Below are 17,014 nucleotides of genomic sequence, written 5' to 3'. Positions count from 1 at the left end.
AGCCTTGCAGTCTTTACTTTGCACTTTCCTTCCTTTTTAGATTCACTCCTGGCATTAAAAATCGCCAGATGAAGAGTGACTCCACTTACACTGCCCCTTCTGATGCATTTTTATCCTTCTACATGGTAAAATGAATTCCTGACTTTTCCTTCTATGTAAGTGTGACTCTCCCATCCCTGGACATCTCACTATGATAGAACAAGGATGACTTCCTCCTTCTCCTCTTTCGTTCTCTCTTGGCATTAGATCACTGATATGTATGAACATATTTTTATTGGATCCTGCTCATTTCCCATGACCTACTTACAAACATTATGCCAAGTTCCAACGTTCGGCAGCGATAATGAAGTCGTTTTACTGGCTTGTCTTTTAGCATCCTTAAAAAAATAAAGGAACGTGGAAATGAAGACGAGGAGTCCTTTTATTTGTATTGACAGAAGATGCGGGGACTTAGTTAATATTCTGCTGGTAACTTGTGCTACTGGCAAAAGTTTTAGTCCAATTGTTGGATAAATCAGGACTTCACGTTTTCTATAGTGATTCAATTATTCATGAAGCTTTCTGCACGGAATATGAGGACAGCGGTAGGAACAGCTACTGTGAGGCATGAAATTGTCTTATGATGTTGAATCCGTGACATCCCTCACTGCGGCACACTTCATTGTTCAGAGAGGCAGTAAAAAGTCCTTGTTCTGAGACCCCTGAGACTGTCTTCTTCCAGTGCGTAGCAATCTCCTACGGAAAGAACACAACGAGCAAGTACATAGATGTCTATTTTTGTCAGTTTAATATTGTTTGCACTGGCTGAATTTTGCATTGTACGTGAAAAATATCTATGCCAGGTCTTGTGTATACGGTAAAGCAATGAGCAAGGCATGGTGGCACATAGAGTCCCTATTAACATGAGGCCACCAAGAGCAATGCTACATAAGGCAGTATTCCTATGAGAAATGTATAAGGATCTGAAATAGATCAATGTGTATTGGGATATAGAAAATGCATTAGGGAATGTCCAGCTTCATCAAACGCTACATGAAGTTGTGGCCAAATCCCCTTTGGATAGGGGATAACTTGCTGTCCCAGTAGTGGGATGTCCATGAATCAGGAGAACGGTGCACCCCAAATGAATAGCGCAGCAGGTCAGACATGCACACTGCTGCTCCATTCATTGTCTACGGCAGACAACTACCGCGCTCACCTATCACCGACAATTCCATAGAGATGTATAGAGCAGCAGGTGCATGTACGACCAGCTTTTCCAATCATTTGGGAAACAAGAAACCCTTGCTCTTGTGATCTGTGTGGGAACACTGGGACCCACACAGTTCCTGTGGATAAGGGAAAACCTCATCACGTCATCTATAAAGTGATGGTATATTGTTTATGATCATGGGAATCTGGCCTCTGGAACCAAACCAATTGTTTGCCGCCTTATATATAATCGGAATAAGATTAGGACTACATAATGGGGGAATTCGATAAGACTGGCATTTTGAAAGCTAGACCCCGCTGGCGGTCCGATGCCCGTAACCAGTATGAGGCTCTGGCTTAGTGCATATGGGAGCAAACTCCATCAGTTCGGACCTGTAGGCAAAATCTGAACTGGAAGAGCTTTTTTCTATGGTTCCTGTGCTTTTCTACCAGAGACTATAGCCAGAGAAGCCTAAAAAAAGGAGGGGGAGTCTTCTCAACCAGAAAACTGGTGGGGAAGGCATAATGGCCCACATTTATTAAAGGACCACCAGCAGGGCCGGCTGCAGGTTTTTCTTTTGGCCCCTGGGCGGCAGAGCCTCAGTGGGCCCTTTTGCAGTGAACTCACATGACAGCATTAAAAATTCTGAAACTGGAACAGTCCCCTGTTCCCTAAAATATTATGAGTTTATCATATAACCTAACAGCCTCCTCATGGGTATTTTATATATGCCCCCTGACACCCTAAGGATTCATTAGATATAACCCCCCTCATCGACATGGATTACCTATCTGCAGTCTTATGTGGGGCCCCCAGCAGCTCTGGTATGCCCTCCAGGTATGCCCAGTAATGGCGCCGGCCCTGACCACCAGGATGAAGGATTGTAAATGAAGCACACTGATATACTGGTATGTGCCCCCTCTAGCAGGATCTTCTCTTCTTTTAGTTTCTTATCCCCTGGTTTAAAAAAAAAAAAAAGCTTTTAAAATCATGCAAATAAGCCTGAGGGGCTTATAAGTGGTAATGGAGCCTGGAGCCCCTCAGGCTCATGTGCAGCATTTTTAAAGACTTTTTTTTCTTAAAAACAAGTGCATAAGAAGCTAAAAGAAGATCCTGCCAGGGGGTGCACACACCAGTATGTCAGTGTGCTTGGTTTACAATCCTTCATCCTGGTGGTAGATGTCCCTTCAAGGGTTTGCACCAGTTTTCTGTCAGATTTTGCACTGAATAGAAAGTGCAAACTACTTCCACATGTATTTACAGTGTTTGCACCTGTTTTGTGTTGCGGCAGTGCTGTGTCCGACAAGTGCACCTAAAGGGGCTGTTACTGCTTAGTCGGAGTTTGCGCCACATTTATTACTGACGCCACAATTCTGCAGCATGAACAAAGTGCCACAAAAAAAAAATGTTGCCCACTCCCCGAACAGTGCAGGGGGCGCCAGATTACTGAAGAAAACTCTGCATGCTTGTATGTCACAACTCCAAAGTCACCAACATTTCCAATACATTCCTATGTCATCAATGCTGGGTTTATTTTTCACTCCCATAAGTTCTGAAAACTAGTGATGATACATTGATATTTCTACCACCGTGTATATCAGATTGCTATTGTTTTAGGATTATTTGTATAAAACAGGTTACATTGTTTCTCTTGGACAGCGGCCATAATAAAAGCCAATGCTGTGAGCGATTGTACTGCATCATCATAGCGCCATCTCTGGCCAACAGTCTGGCATTGCAGCCATACAAACAAATTCTAGCTTGTTATTTTGGCCTTAAATTCACCATTACAATTTCTTTGCATTTTGCACATTTTGTGAAGCAGTTTTATGCACAGATATCAAAATCTGTGTGCCTGTCTGAAAAATCATCTACTGGAAGGATTATATATAGGGATGTCAGGATACACAGGAGGGGGTTAAAGATGTTGTGCAGGATTAGTTAAATCTGCTATTTTCCCAGAAATAGAGCCACAGGATTTATGCAGCTCAGCCCCATTGCATTGAAATGGAAAATCTGCAATACCGCAAATGGCATGTAGTGGCGCTGTTTCTGGAAAAATACATAACCTTTTTTTCTTATCTTGGACACGCCCCTTATAAGAGGTCGTTATGTGCTGCTCTCATGTCTGCTTATTAGTGATTTTTTACATAAGTTATTAAATCTTAGGCCACTTTAAATATCAGCAAAGTTACATAAAAATGAATAAATTGACACATAATCATTTACCTTAACTAGAGCTGAAAGTGTAAGACTGTGCAGAGACTTAGACCACAACTAATCTGTATTATACTATAAATTTAAGATTTGCAAAAAGTATTCCTTATCCAAAGGCCCACCCACTTGTACCCCCAAATGAACAGAGAATTGTACATGTATCATTCTCCCTTCGATCGCTATGGGACTTGCAAAGGAAGCCAAATTCTGTACCCATTTCTGCTGCACCACACACCAGCAGGTCTAACGTTATGTGGGACCAGGTAAATCGCTTATGGATGTTAGAAGAAGGAGGCCAAGCAGGACTGCATCTGCCACGAGACTGGATGAAGATCCCGCCTCTGGCAGCAGATGAAGAGCCTTGAAGGGGGCGGCAGAACAGCTGTGGGTGATTCGGGCAGTCTGTAAGACACAGATGAAACCAATAGAGTGGTGCAGAGCCGCAAAGTGCAGACCCAGTTGAAGGCAGTATGTGTGGACATCACGCAGCCTGCGTCCATGCAAAAAAAGCTGCCCGGCAGAAGAGATCCAAGAGGAGAAGAAGAGGACCTCGGCATTGGAGGAGGTAAGTAAAAATTTTGGTGGACTTCTGCATTGGAACGCCCATTTATGTGCACAGGATTATGTTGCAGAGTGCATAGTGCAGCTGCCACACAATACTAATGGAAACACTCCATAAATACAAGTGCAACCACTTTCCACATGTACTTATGTGCAGTCCAGACCAGAATACTAGCGCAGACTGCTTAGTAAATGTGGGCCAATGTATACAATAAAAAAGGAAAAAGATATTGGGGCCAGATCCTAACTATATTGTTAGGCTATTATGGGATAGTGTATATAGTGTTAAAGTAGAGGGTTCCATCTGTGGGGGCCATATTGTAATTAGACTGGGCTATATATGGGGTTCTGTATATAATTTAACTGGGAGGCATGTATTTATGTGAATAGGGTGCTTTAAAGGGGTTGTCCGAGTTTAAAAAAAAAATATATATGTGGCCGGGAGCGGGGTTACTAAAACAATAAAGCTGTACTTACCTTCCGGTGGCCTCCGGTATCCAGCGCTGCTGTCGCTCCGGTCCGGGGGCCATGTAAACAAACATGGCCGCCGGAGCAGCACTGGACTCAGCTTCCGGCCGGCCGTGGCCGGGTACGCCTATCCGTCCCTATACACAGCATTGTGTATGGGGACCGGAAGGTTGTCGCATCCGGCCGGAAGCTGAATGCAGCGCTGCTCCGGCGGCCATGTTTGTTTACATGGCCCCCGGACCGGAGCGACAGCAGCGCTGGATACGGGAGGGCACCGGGAGGTAAGTACAGCTTTATTGTTTTAGTAACCCCGCTCCCGGCCACATATATTTTTTTTTTTTAACTCGGACAACCCCTTTAAGTAGGTTCATTAGGGTGGTGTTTTATATATTCATTAATTAGGGCGTCACTATTTAATAAAATAATCATTGGGCTGTATATCATTTGTGTAGTTTGGGATATATACTAATTAGGAGCACAGTGTTGTTATCCAGGTGACATTATATTGTAAGTGACTTATATTTTTATGGGCACAGTGTGGAGAATTTATAGGAGGAGATCAGGGCTAGGATTTTTTTTTTTTTTTTTTTTTTTTGGGGGGGGGCAGTATTTCAGTTTTTGCCTAAGACAGCAAAAGGACTAGAATCAGGTGTGGGGCTATGTTCTCACAAGGTTTACCAGGGGTAATCCGGTAATGTTTTGTGCCTTTAAGCCCGGGCACATGCAGGATCATGAAGATATGCTAAAACTCACAGATCATTTAATGAGAACAAGACATGGTTTCTTCCAGACAGAAACAGTGATAAAGATAAGTACAACCCTCCACCGGCATGTCATGGAAACTAATCCGCCTGGTTGGAGTTAGGCGTAGGACCTGGCTCTGGACCTGGAACTTCAGCGTTGTGGTAAAAGTCCCCAGAGCCGGCAGCAGTAGCTTTCTGACCTCTGCTGCATGAGAAGCCCAACAGCATCTTTCACTACAATCTCAGAATGGAGATTCTGGAACCCAGCAGAGGACTAACTTTTATCACCTCAGACTCTAGAACTTTCCAGGGGACCAGCCAATCAGTTTGCAGTTTCCATTTGAAAAAAAAAAAGATGAATAATGGATTTGTTAACTAATTTCAAAGGAATTGCAATGGCGTCCATCAGTATCCGTTTTTACATCTTCCGTTAGACCATTGGTTTTTTGAGCTGATACTAGGAATAGAAAAATGAATGGGTATAAAATAATGAAACACAGAAACTAACTGAAAATGAGGGACCCCCATTTTTAAGATTATTGGGGGTCCCTGTGAATAGGGGTAACTACCCATGACTGGAGTATACATTTAATTATCTTTCAGTCATAGAATAGGATGGAAAAGATCTTAATCTCATGATACTAAATCAGCTATTATACAGCACCTCTCTATCAGGATGTGTGTGCCGGTGGCCTGCAGAGGCTACTCATGCAGAAAACGTACAGAAATGAACAATGGATCCATAGAACAGTGTCCGGTTTTTCTCTGAATACAGGGTTGTGTCATAGTAACCTTGGCCGTCAATGGCTATTGATTAACATAGTAAGGAAAGCATGAGAATTCCTCCACTAACACAAGCCAGGTTTGTTTAGATAAGGAAAAAACTAGAAGGATCACTCCCAAAATACAGGGTCTAGGCACCCACAAGGTCATGTGACGCCAGCAAGTTTGATAAAATCTCCTTCAACTCCAAACTGAATTGCTGCTTATTAAAGGGGTTGTTCCATTTACAAACCTCATTGCTATACACTGTGTTAGTGCATCCTCCCTCAATAAAGGGGGACTTCAATATGATCATCTTTGGGCCACTTGGCCACAGTGAGGGTTGTTCATAAAGAGTGTATTTCACGGGTAACTGTGTAATATTTAGTTTTGCCTGTAGGGGCGCTGCAGGAAAATTGAACACATTTTGAATTGGCCATACCTCCAATAAGTTGCAACTATAAATCAGCACAGGTCAATATCACAAAGACAGCAATATCACCATACCACAGCAATTCTGACCTATGTGATCCTTTCTTAAAGGTATCTGTACACATTGTGGAATATACCCCTAGTGGTTATGTAATGTCCTGAAGTTGGGCCATTATTAAATTTAACCTTGGAGTTCTTGCTTAAGGGACCAAGTAGTACTGATCTTCGGTGTAAAGGCATTTTTCTACATTGTGTAAATCCCATACACTGTAATATTACTACAGTAATCATGAGTAAGAGCACAAAGTAGCACTCAAAATGCGTAGGTTTGCCCCCAGTATTTTTGTGAGCTTAAGGCTACATTCACACGAACGTATGGGGGACAGCGTATATACGCCCCCCATACACTTCTTTGGGCTCACGACCCTGTATGGGAGAGGTACGGAGCACTGTACCGCTCCGTAACCCGTAGAAAGATAGGACATGTCCTATCTTTCTACGTAATACGGCACCGTGCGCTGTATACTCCTATGGAGAAGGGCGGGGTGAGCAGCGCTCATCCTCTGCTCCTCTCCTCTGCACCTCTACGGATGATTTAAGAATAGGATGGCTGACGATTGGTTGACTGACAAAATGCACCTCCCACTGGTTTACTACACGTATGTACGGCACATACGGTGCACAGCTGTATGCAGCACATATTTAAACCCATATTTTATACGTTCCTATTGACTTCTATGGGCTGAATGGAACGGAAATATGGTGTAAGGGTACATTTAGACGCCCGTCTATGGGGACATATATACGGCTGCAAGTTTGGCGGTCCGGCAGTGGTACGTTCCGCCCGTACACCGGAAAAAGATAGAGTGTGCTCTATCTTTTCGCAAGTGTGCGGCATTGCGCCGTTGTTTCCTATAGGGGATGGTTCACCTCCTCCTCCTCTCAAGCGTACTGCGATACTCTCATGTGAATGCACCCTAAAATAGGACATGCTCTATATTGTTATACGGCTCACTTACAGTACGGTACGGTACGGTGGACAATACGGCCATGTATATGGATGGCCGTATTGGCCATTGGAATGCATGGGGCCATATTCCATGCGTTTATACGGTCATATACGCCCGTTTTTATACAGTCGAGTACATGGGGCCTTAGAAGGTGTTTAAAAGCAAAAGACCACTTAGTTTTCCTTATCCTGGTGATCACATATTTCCAAGAGCTTTAAACAGTGATTGTCATTTCGAGGCTCACTTTACAAGAAGCTTTGTCACTGAGTTGTGCCTGTCTTACATAAATAAATGGGATTCTTAATAAAAAGATGAGTTGCTAGAAGCTAGGTTTCTACTGAACTAAAATTTCCTTCCATTTCTTATTGTACCGGCCCGGTGCTGTATACTGTCCGCACAGTCTCTGTCTGTACTGCACTTATATCTCTGATTTTGGAGATATTATAGAGTAGAGATCCACACACAAATTGAATGCACATATTGACCAGTCGGAACCTATTGGAGACACTATACCCTAGAGGACCATATTAATAGGAAAAGGTCCAAAAGTCATTGACTGAGAATCGAATTCATCTACGAGCTCATGGTCTCTGCTCCACACACAGAGGGCAACACAAGCCTCTGGGCAAAGTCACTATATTGATTGCCAATAGAAAAATTAGATCCAATTAATAGCCGCATCCATAGTAACATCCTACATATAGATGAGAAATTCTGAAAACATATATAACATTTAAAACAGTTAACATATTTAAGCCACCCGCCCTATATTTGGAGAGAGAAAATAGTCATAGTTAAGTCACTGGCCTATGAATGATTTTCTTTCGGACAGTTCTGACTCATTGATGGCCTATGGCAGGGGTCAGGAACCTTTTTGACTGATAGAGCCATGAACACCACATATTTTAAAATGTAATTCATTGAGAGCCATACAATATGCACAAGCCCCCCATTAGATAGGTAGCCACATCACTTCCCCTCTAGTAGATAGGTAGCCTTAGTACATGGCCCACAGTAAATAGGCAGCAGCAGTACATGGTTCCCAGTAAATGGGTAGCCACAGCACATGCCCCCAGTAGATAGGTAGCCCCAGTAAGTGCCCCCAGTAGACAGGTAGCCACATCACATGGCGCCCAGTAACTAGGTAGCCCCAGCACATGCCCCCAGTAGATAGCTATCCCCAATAGATGCCCCCAGTAGTTAGGTAGCCACATAACCCCCAGAAAATAGGTAGCCACAGCACATCCCCCCAATAGATAGGTAGCCCCAGTACATGCTCCCAGTAGATAAGTAGCCCAAGCACATGCCCTCCAGTACATATGTAGACACAGCACATGCACCCAAAAAGACAGATAGCCCCAGCACATGCCCCCAAGTAGATAGGTAGCCACAGCACATACCTGCTAGTAAATAGGTAGCCACAGCACATGCCTCCTAGTAGTTAGTCATAGCACATTCCTCCAGTAGATAGTTAGCCCCAGTACATGCCCCCAGTAGAAAGGTAGCCCAGGCAATTGTCCTCAGTAGATAAGTAGGCACAACACATGACCCCCCCAGTACATAGGTAGCCACAGCACAAGACCCCCCCCAGTAGATAGGTAGCCATAGCACAGGCTCCCCAGTAGATAGGCAGTCACGGCACATGCCCAAATAAGATAGGTGGTCATATTACATGCCCCCAGTAGATAGGTAGCCACAGCAAATACCTCCCAGTAGACAGGTAGGCCCATCACATGGCCCCTGCCCCGATAGATAGGTGGGGTCAGCACATACTTGCCCCCAGTAGATAGGTAGCCACAAAAAACAGAAAAAACTTGCCTACCTGCTCTCCCTTCAGTGGATTCTCATCACTCCCGCGCTCTTCTCTATGACCCAGGTGCCGCTGCCATTGTTGCTTAGGGAATGCCGCCTGGGTCATAGAGAGGAGTGGATGCTGCTCTAGTCTATTACACAGGTGCTGTCACCTAAGCAACGGTGCGGCGATGGCACCTTGGTCACACAAAGCATTTTTTTTTTCGAAACTGACGCGTTTCGAACTAAATGCTGTTCTTAATCATAGTCAAAATAGTTGACTATGATTAAGAACAGCATTTAGTTCGATACGCGTCAGTTTCTGTCATTACCATGGTACCTTTTTAACCTATTTTTTTTTTAAAGGATGAAATAAAAACTAAGTTTTATACTTATGATTTAATATATGTTTTGCCTGGTTGCTGGATTCACCTACATTTCTTCAATTGGATGTTATAAAAAATGTTCCTGTGTAAAAATAATTTCTCACAAATGTAGTCATGTTGTTCCTTAGAGCAATCACTCCAGCAGAGGGGGACGTATCCAAGGACACAGTCTTGTTTCTAAAGGACCATATGATTACATTTATGAAAAATTATCTTCACACAGGAACTTTTTTTTAATAACATCTACTTGAAGAAATGTACCGTATATTCCGGCGTATAAGACGACCTGGTGTATAAGACGACCCCCCTACTTTCCTGTTTAAAATATAGAGTTTAAGGTATATTCGCCGTATAAGACTACCCCTTTTCCAACGCATACAAAACACCGGTAAAAATATAAAAAAAAACAGATTTGAATTTAACATGGTCCTTTTTTAAATGTAAATTCTTATGACATGCAGGTATATAGCAGGAAAACTGTCGCTCATAAACATAAGGCATACAACAACAACATTACCATTACAGCACAGCCCCCAGTAGTATACAGCACAGCCCCCAGTAGTATACAGCACAGCCCCCAGTAGTATAAAGCACAGCCCCCAGTAGTATACAGCACAGCCCCCAGTAGTATACAGCACTGCCCCCAGTAGTATACAGCACAGCCCCCAGTAGTATACAGCACAGCCCCCAGTAGTATACAGCACTGCCCCCAGTAGTATACAGCACTGCCCCCAGTAGTATACAGCCTGCCCCCAGTAGTATACAGCACTGCCCCCAGTAGTATACAGCACTGCCCCCAGTAGTATACAGCACTGCCCCCAGTAGTATACAGCACAGCCCCCAGTAGTATACAGCACAGCCCCCAGTAGTATACAGCACTGCCCCCAGTAGTATACAGCACTGCCCCCAGTAGTATACAGCACTGCCCCCAGTAGTATACAGCACTGCCCCCAGTAGTATACAGCACAGCACCCAGTAGTATACAGCACAGCCCCCAGTAGTATACAGCCCAGCATTAAAAAAAAAAAATAAACATATACTCACCCCGATGCTCCCCCGATGTCCGCGCCGTCTTCTTTCTTCTGCCGGGCGCCGCCATTGATCTTCCCCGGCAGGCGCCTAGTATGACGCGCCGCTGCTGACGTCATACTAGGCGCCGACCCGGGGAAAGACATGGCGGCGCCCAGCAGAAGAAAGAAGACGGCGCGGAAGACTGAAGACGAGCCGCGCAGACATCGGGGCCAACGGAGGGTGAGTATTTTCCCCCCGATGTCATTTTGAGGCTGCCGGCAGCTTTTTGAGGCTGCCGGCAGCCATCGCTGTGCAAACACCCGCGATCGGTGCTAGCACCGATCGCGGGTGTTACCGGTAAGCCTTTGCTGCAATATGCAGCAAAGACTTACCGGCTATGGAGAGGGCTCAGCCCGTGAGCCCTCTCCATGCCGCCGTATAAGATGATTACCGGCGTATAAGACGACCCCAGAGAAGACAGAAGATTTTTCTGTCTTCAAAAGTCGTCTTATACGCCGGTATATACGGTATATATATGGCAGATTAATGAAACTGAATGTGAATCTCCAGACGAGAATATCCCTTTAACACTTCATGGGCATCTGGCCTTAGAGAGAAGAGGGTCTAGCACAGACAGAGGCTGCTGGAGATAAATAGTACATTTTATCTCACCCTAGGGCCAGCTGCACACGTACAAAGTGTCAAACCGCACGATTTGAATGGTTACAAGGGGAAGATTCATTTATCAACTGCACATTTAACTCAACTACTTTTGAGATTTACCCATTATTTTTTTCTGGTATTCAAGGTGTGATAAAGCAAGATGCTTCATTTATTTACATGGGTAACCAAGGTATGGGCTATGATAATGACTTTCCAAGAACAGAAGATGAATTCCCTGAGCCTCCAGATGCAGCTGCATACATTAAGAAGGCTCCAGCTCACGTATGTGCAACATCCCCCACCGGGGCCTAGCCTTTGAGGTGAGGCCTGGAGACAGCCGGGGCCCGCGATACCGGAGTGGCTGGCGGTTGCGGCCTAAGCACGCTATTGTCACGGTGCTTGGTAGGGGGGGACCGGAGGGCTGTCCTACAGCCTGGCAGGTCTCCAGCAGGGTGGTGTTGGCAAGAAAAGATGAGGGAGAGGCTGCTATAGCGGATCTCCCTGGGGCAACCCCTTAATGTCCCGAGGGTGAGTCTCTGTGTGATGGACAGGGTGCCGGTGATGAAGGCAGCCGTATTAGCAGAGACCAGACGGAGACAGAAGTTGAAGAAAACAACTTACAGTTCTTTATTTGAACCGGCAGGAACCGCAGCAAACGTGCCTTTAACAGGTGGACGGAGTGCTGAGATGTGAGTTGGAGGGAGCCTCAGGAGATAGTTCACCAGCCTGGATGTAAGAGCAGGCTGGGTGGCAGCTGTGTCCTTAGAGGATGCTTCAGCTCGGTCCTGGATCTCTTCAGGTATCACCCTTAAAGGTTGGATGATACCCCTTTCCTCACTACCCTAACTCTAGTCTTATACTCTACTTCAGGCAGGGGCTAGGCTCTTCCTGCACTGGTCCGGTGTGCTAGAGTCTCTGAGCTACTGCTCAGCTAACTACTCTCTGCTTGCGTCCTGCAGACCCAGAGGGTCTGACTAGGACTGGTCTCTTCTCCCTTCTGGGGGAGACTTCTCTAGAATGTTCCTGGCCAGGGAGTTTTATTACCTCCCTTTGGTCAGGTGGTGGCTGCTCCTCCAATTACCTCTCAGTTCACAGAGACAGGATGTAACACAGATCATTGGATACTGGACTTTTACATCATATACAGATTTAACTTCTGCCTTGCCAGGCAGGATTAACCACTGCAATGTCCCCTGTGTGATGTGGTGACATGTTATGGGGCTTATTCGCAAGCACCCCCTCGTCATTGCATCGGCGAGGGTGTTGCATACCCCGGGGGCAATTGAAAGAGCCGCCCTCGGCTCGACTACAGATGGTGTGGGGCACAGAGGGTGCTAAGGGCACTTCTAGGAAGTGCAGGCTATGTGAGGTGTAGGGACAAACCGCCCATGGTCCTGGAGACAGGCACCTGGGTTGGTGTCGGACTAAGACAAAAATATGTAAGGGCTGTATGACAGTTGGTCGCTGACGCCATTAAACCGAACTGTACAGTAGGAAAGGTGTGGTGTCATGTCCTGTAATCCACTCCTTGCACCAAGGCCTGTATATTTGTTTTATCAACACTTCTTCCCTGGCGGCAATTATATAGTGTGTATATCTGCATTGCGTTAGCATATGCGACACGAGTACCTCCTGACTGGCATCCTTACCCATGTATGGGTGGCATCCAGGTGCTATCTTTGTAACACCCCCGGTCCCCTTAAGACCCGCAGTTTACGGACTACCCCCATGTGCAAACCTCAGTTTGAGGGATCAGGTAGCGGTCAGTGTTTTACACAAAAAGACGGTCCGACACAGCCAGACACTTAGTCTCTAATGACAAAGTTCATCTTCTGGGTACAGCCCATGATGTGGGGAAAAGTGCACTGAGATGCAAAGGGTCTCCTCTATTTGGAGAGGGACAGAGTCCTTTGAAGAAATCTCTGCTGTGGCAGAGGAAGGGTGCTATCATAGCACATGACAGTGTATAATCTCTTGACTGAGATAAATAAGGGTAAGAGTCTCAGGAAAGTCTCTGGCTCTTTGGGGTAAGGACAGAAATATACAATATGTACATAGTACCTGGAGAGGGCTACAGCCCTTCAGGGGTTAGTCAGATGTACCTTCGCTGGGTTCAGCAGGGACAGGATCCAAAGTCAGCAGGGAATCCTGTGCATCCTCAGCGGGAGTAGGTGCCGGCTGGGGACACCCGGTGGCAGTAGCAGGTACTGCAGGTGCAGCAACATCCTCCGGACCCTCAGGGGGAGGAGCGCTGTCGCCCGGGGTGTCGGCTGTTCCAGCCGGGGGCTCAACTGAGCCAGGGACCACGGAGGGGTCCAGAAAGAAATAAACAGGGCCCTGCGGCAGTGCCGCAGCCCCTTCCAGCTCCGGTTCTTCCGGGGCCGCGTCATCACCCCATTGGTAACCGGCAAGGGGGGATGTGGGCCTAGACGGAACCTCCGGACAAGGTTCTCTAGCCGGGATGTCTTCTCCCACAGAAGAGCTGCGGGACCTGGCAATGCTCCCGGCAGGGGAGACGGTGGGGGTGGCAATGGGACCCGTACTCACGATTACCGTGGATGGGGCATTCACGTGGGTCACCGCCCGGGGACTCGCAGCCGAGGAAGAAGAGGTGTTCGGAGATTCCGGCCACTCGTCGTCCTCATACCAGTCGTCATGCGGGAAGTAGCGGTCCTCATCGGAGTCGGGGATCCGGATCACACCAGCCGCCCAAGGTCCTCGGGGCCCCTCTTGCAGGGAGAATTCAATGCACTCGCCTGGCTTCAGGTTGTGCTGGCTCTCCGGCAGATCAGGCCTCTTGACTGACCGGCGGGGTATAAATACTTCCCGTCCGGTGTAGTCCTGGGTGGCGAAGCCATAGCCACGCTGCTTGTCGAAGAACCGGACCATGCCGGTGGTGCGGTTCTTCTCCACCCAGGCTCCAGCTGTAGACCGGCCGGCCATGTAGCGTTGGGCCTCCTTCTCGCGGCGTCGTTGCTCCGAGACAGCGTCCCGGAGCCGCTGGCGGGCGGCCTCACCTCGGCCTCGAGGCTGCGGAGGTGTCGGTGCTGGGGCTCGTGGCTCCGGTGCAGGCTCGGATCTCCGTGATGGTCGGGCAGGTGCCGGAACAGGAGCAGGAGCAGCCGGAGGATCAGGAACCGTCACAGCAGGGCTAGCAGGCCGAACAGCAGGAATGGTGGCGCCTCCACGTGGGCCTGCGGTACCGGGATGGTAACCGGGATAGGTACGAGGAACCGCCCGGGTGGGACTTGGTACTGCGTCACCGTTTGAAAACACGTCCTGGTGACGAAGGCCCGGGTCAATCCTCGGTGCAGCCGATGTCCAGCGGAGGGTCTCCGGACCGGCTGCGCAGAGACCACCACCATAGTCTCTAGCACTTCATAGAACTCAGGCCGCTCCACAGGAGGGAAGGGCGGAGGACCCCACATGATGTTGTCCTCACTGTCCAAAATCCACTCGAGTTCTGGCGTTTCTCTGAGGCGGGGCAGGAAGTCCGCCTCGAGCCAGTGGGAGGAGTCCAAGTCCTTCCCGCCAAGAGCTGTGGCGGGCTCTAATTTTTTCCTGCACCACAGGAGGCGGGGTTCGCGCCATTCGCGCGTGGGTGGAGCTTGATGCGTCATCTGGGTTTCCCGCCAGTGAAGGTTTTGGCGGGCTTGAATTATTTGCTGCGCCACAGTTTCTGAGGTAAAAATCTTCAGGCGCGGCAGCGCCGGATGTAGCAGAGCTGGTACAGTTCTTGCCAGGATTAACCTCTGGAGTGCTGGAGCGGCGCTCGGCAGCACGTGGCAGCAGTATAACACAGTTCAGTCCAGAAACACACAAGTACTTGGGCCTAAACCCGGATGGCAGCAGGGTTAGGCAGCACAGTCTTTTTCAATAAAGGAAAGTCTTGAATGCCGTAATAAGGCACAGAAGTATATATCCTGTTCGTGACGCCACTTGCAACATCCCCCACCGGGGCCTAGCCTTTGAGGTGAGGCCTGGAGACAGCTGGGGCCCGCGATACCGGAGTGGCTGGCGGTTGCGGCCTAAGCACGCTATTGTCACGGTGCTTGGTAGGGGGGGACCGGAGGGCTGTCCTACAGCCTGGCAGGTCTCCAGCAGGGTGGTGTTGGCAAGAAAAGATGAGGGAGAGGCTGCTATAGCGGATCTCCCTGGGGCAACCCCTTAATGTCCCGAGGGTGAGTCTCTGTGTGATGGACAGGGTGCCGGTGATGAAGGCAGCCGTATTAGCAGGGACCAGACGGAGACAGAAGTTGAAGAAAACAACTTACAGTTCTTTATTTGAACCGGCAGGAACCGCAGCAAACGTGCCTTTAACAGGTGGACGGAGTGCTGAGATGTGAGTTGGAGGGAGCCTCAGGAGATAGTTCACCAGCCTGGATGTAAGAGCAGGCTGGGTGGCAGCTGTGTCCTTAGAGGATGCTTCAGCTCGGTCCTGGATCTCTTCAGGTATCACCCTTAAAGGTAGGATGATACCCCTTTCCTCACTACCCTAACTCTAGTCTTATACTCCACTTCAGGCAGGGGCTAGGCTCTTCCTGCACTGGTCCGGTGTGCTAGAGTCTCTGAGCTACTGCTCAGCTAACTACTCTCTGCTTGCGTCCTGCAGACCCAGAGGGTCTGACTAGGACTGGTCTCTTCTCCCTTCTGGGGGAGACTTCTCTAGAATGTTCCTGGCCAGGGAGTTTTATTACCTCCCTTTGGTCAGGTGGTGGCTGCTCCTCCAATTACCTCTCAGTTCACAGAGACAGGATGTAACACAGATCATTGGATACTGGACTTTTACATCATATACAGATTTAACTTCTGCCTTGCCAGGCAGGATTAACCACTGCAATGTCCCCTGTGTGATGTGGTGACATGTTATGGGGCTTATTCGCAAGCACCCCCTCGCCATTGCATCGGCGAGGGTGTTGCATATGAAAAGTATGAAAAGTTGCCAGCCGCAGCTAGTGTGCCAACACAGGGACCGGCCCACTGCCACGCAAGCCTAGCCGACTCCCAGGCCAGGCCCTGCTGTGGAGGAGGCAGAAAGAGGAAAATAATCGCAAGTGCTAGCAATAAGCTGGCATTTGCGATAATTTCAGGGCCTCTATATCGGGGTCTAATAAATACCCCCCATGGAGACAGATTGTTGTGACCATAACAGAACGTATAGAGGATTGGTTTATTTGGTGATGTCAAAAACACAAATGGAATTGGTATAGAAAGAGGAATCAGATATGGTAATCTCTATAGACTGTCATGCTTCAATTAACTTTTTTTATCAATACAAGGTATCAGTTATGGATCTTGCCCCACAGGTGCACAAACATTGATGATTATTTGGCCAATAACAGATCTGGTTTCTGCAGGCAAGGTGTGAAGACAAAGACAAGTGGAAAGTGACCAGAACCCTTTATGGGAAACACTACAGTAGATTATAGTATTAATGTTCCCACACTGGGCCCCATATGACATTTGAGAACATCTGGAATGAATATATATGCTATTTGTCCACAATGGCAGATGTATGTGACATTCATACTTCCATATGTTGTCCATTAGAAGATCTAGCATGTTGACTATTTTGTTGAGAAACCAAGATCGAAGATCTGACAACCTTATGTAAAGTACAGTATTTGTGGTAAACCATGCAAGACTAATCGCGTGAGAAAAGAACTGCTGAAACAGGTCATGGTGAGAAGAGAGTTCCTATATACCCTTTAATCTGTGATATTTTATCTTTAACACCTCCAATGAAGTGGCAGAAAAGAAGTCACAGAAATCGATGGA

At 47.4% G+C, this 17,014-nt stretch overlaps 1 long non-coding RNA gene across 1 annotated transcript; it reads right to left on the bottom strand.

Annotated features, from left to right (window-relative positions):
* Positions 1-403: 403 nt before the first annotated feature.
* LOC140133973 (uncharacterized) lies at positions 404-9,290 on the bottom strand. The gene is made up of 2 exons (XR_011855997.1): positions 9,208-9,290; positions 404-735 (listed from the first exon to the last, which is right to left on the bottom strand). It is a non-coding gene; the product is annotated as an uncharacterized lncRNA (long non-coding RNA).
* Positions 9,291-17,014: the final 7,724 nt, after the last annotated feature.

This window comes from Engystomops pustulosus, chromosome 5, assembly GCF_040894005.1.
Source record: "Engystomops pustulosus chromosome 5, aEngPut4.maternal, whole genome shotgun sequence".
Classification (NCBI taxonomy): Eukaryota; Metazoa; Chordata; class Amphibia; order Anura; family Leptodactylidae; genus Engystomops; species Engystomops pustulosus.
The sequence above is the reverse complement of the archived record's forward strand: the minus strand, read 5'-3'. Positions and strand labels throughout refer to the sequence as shown.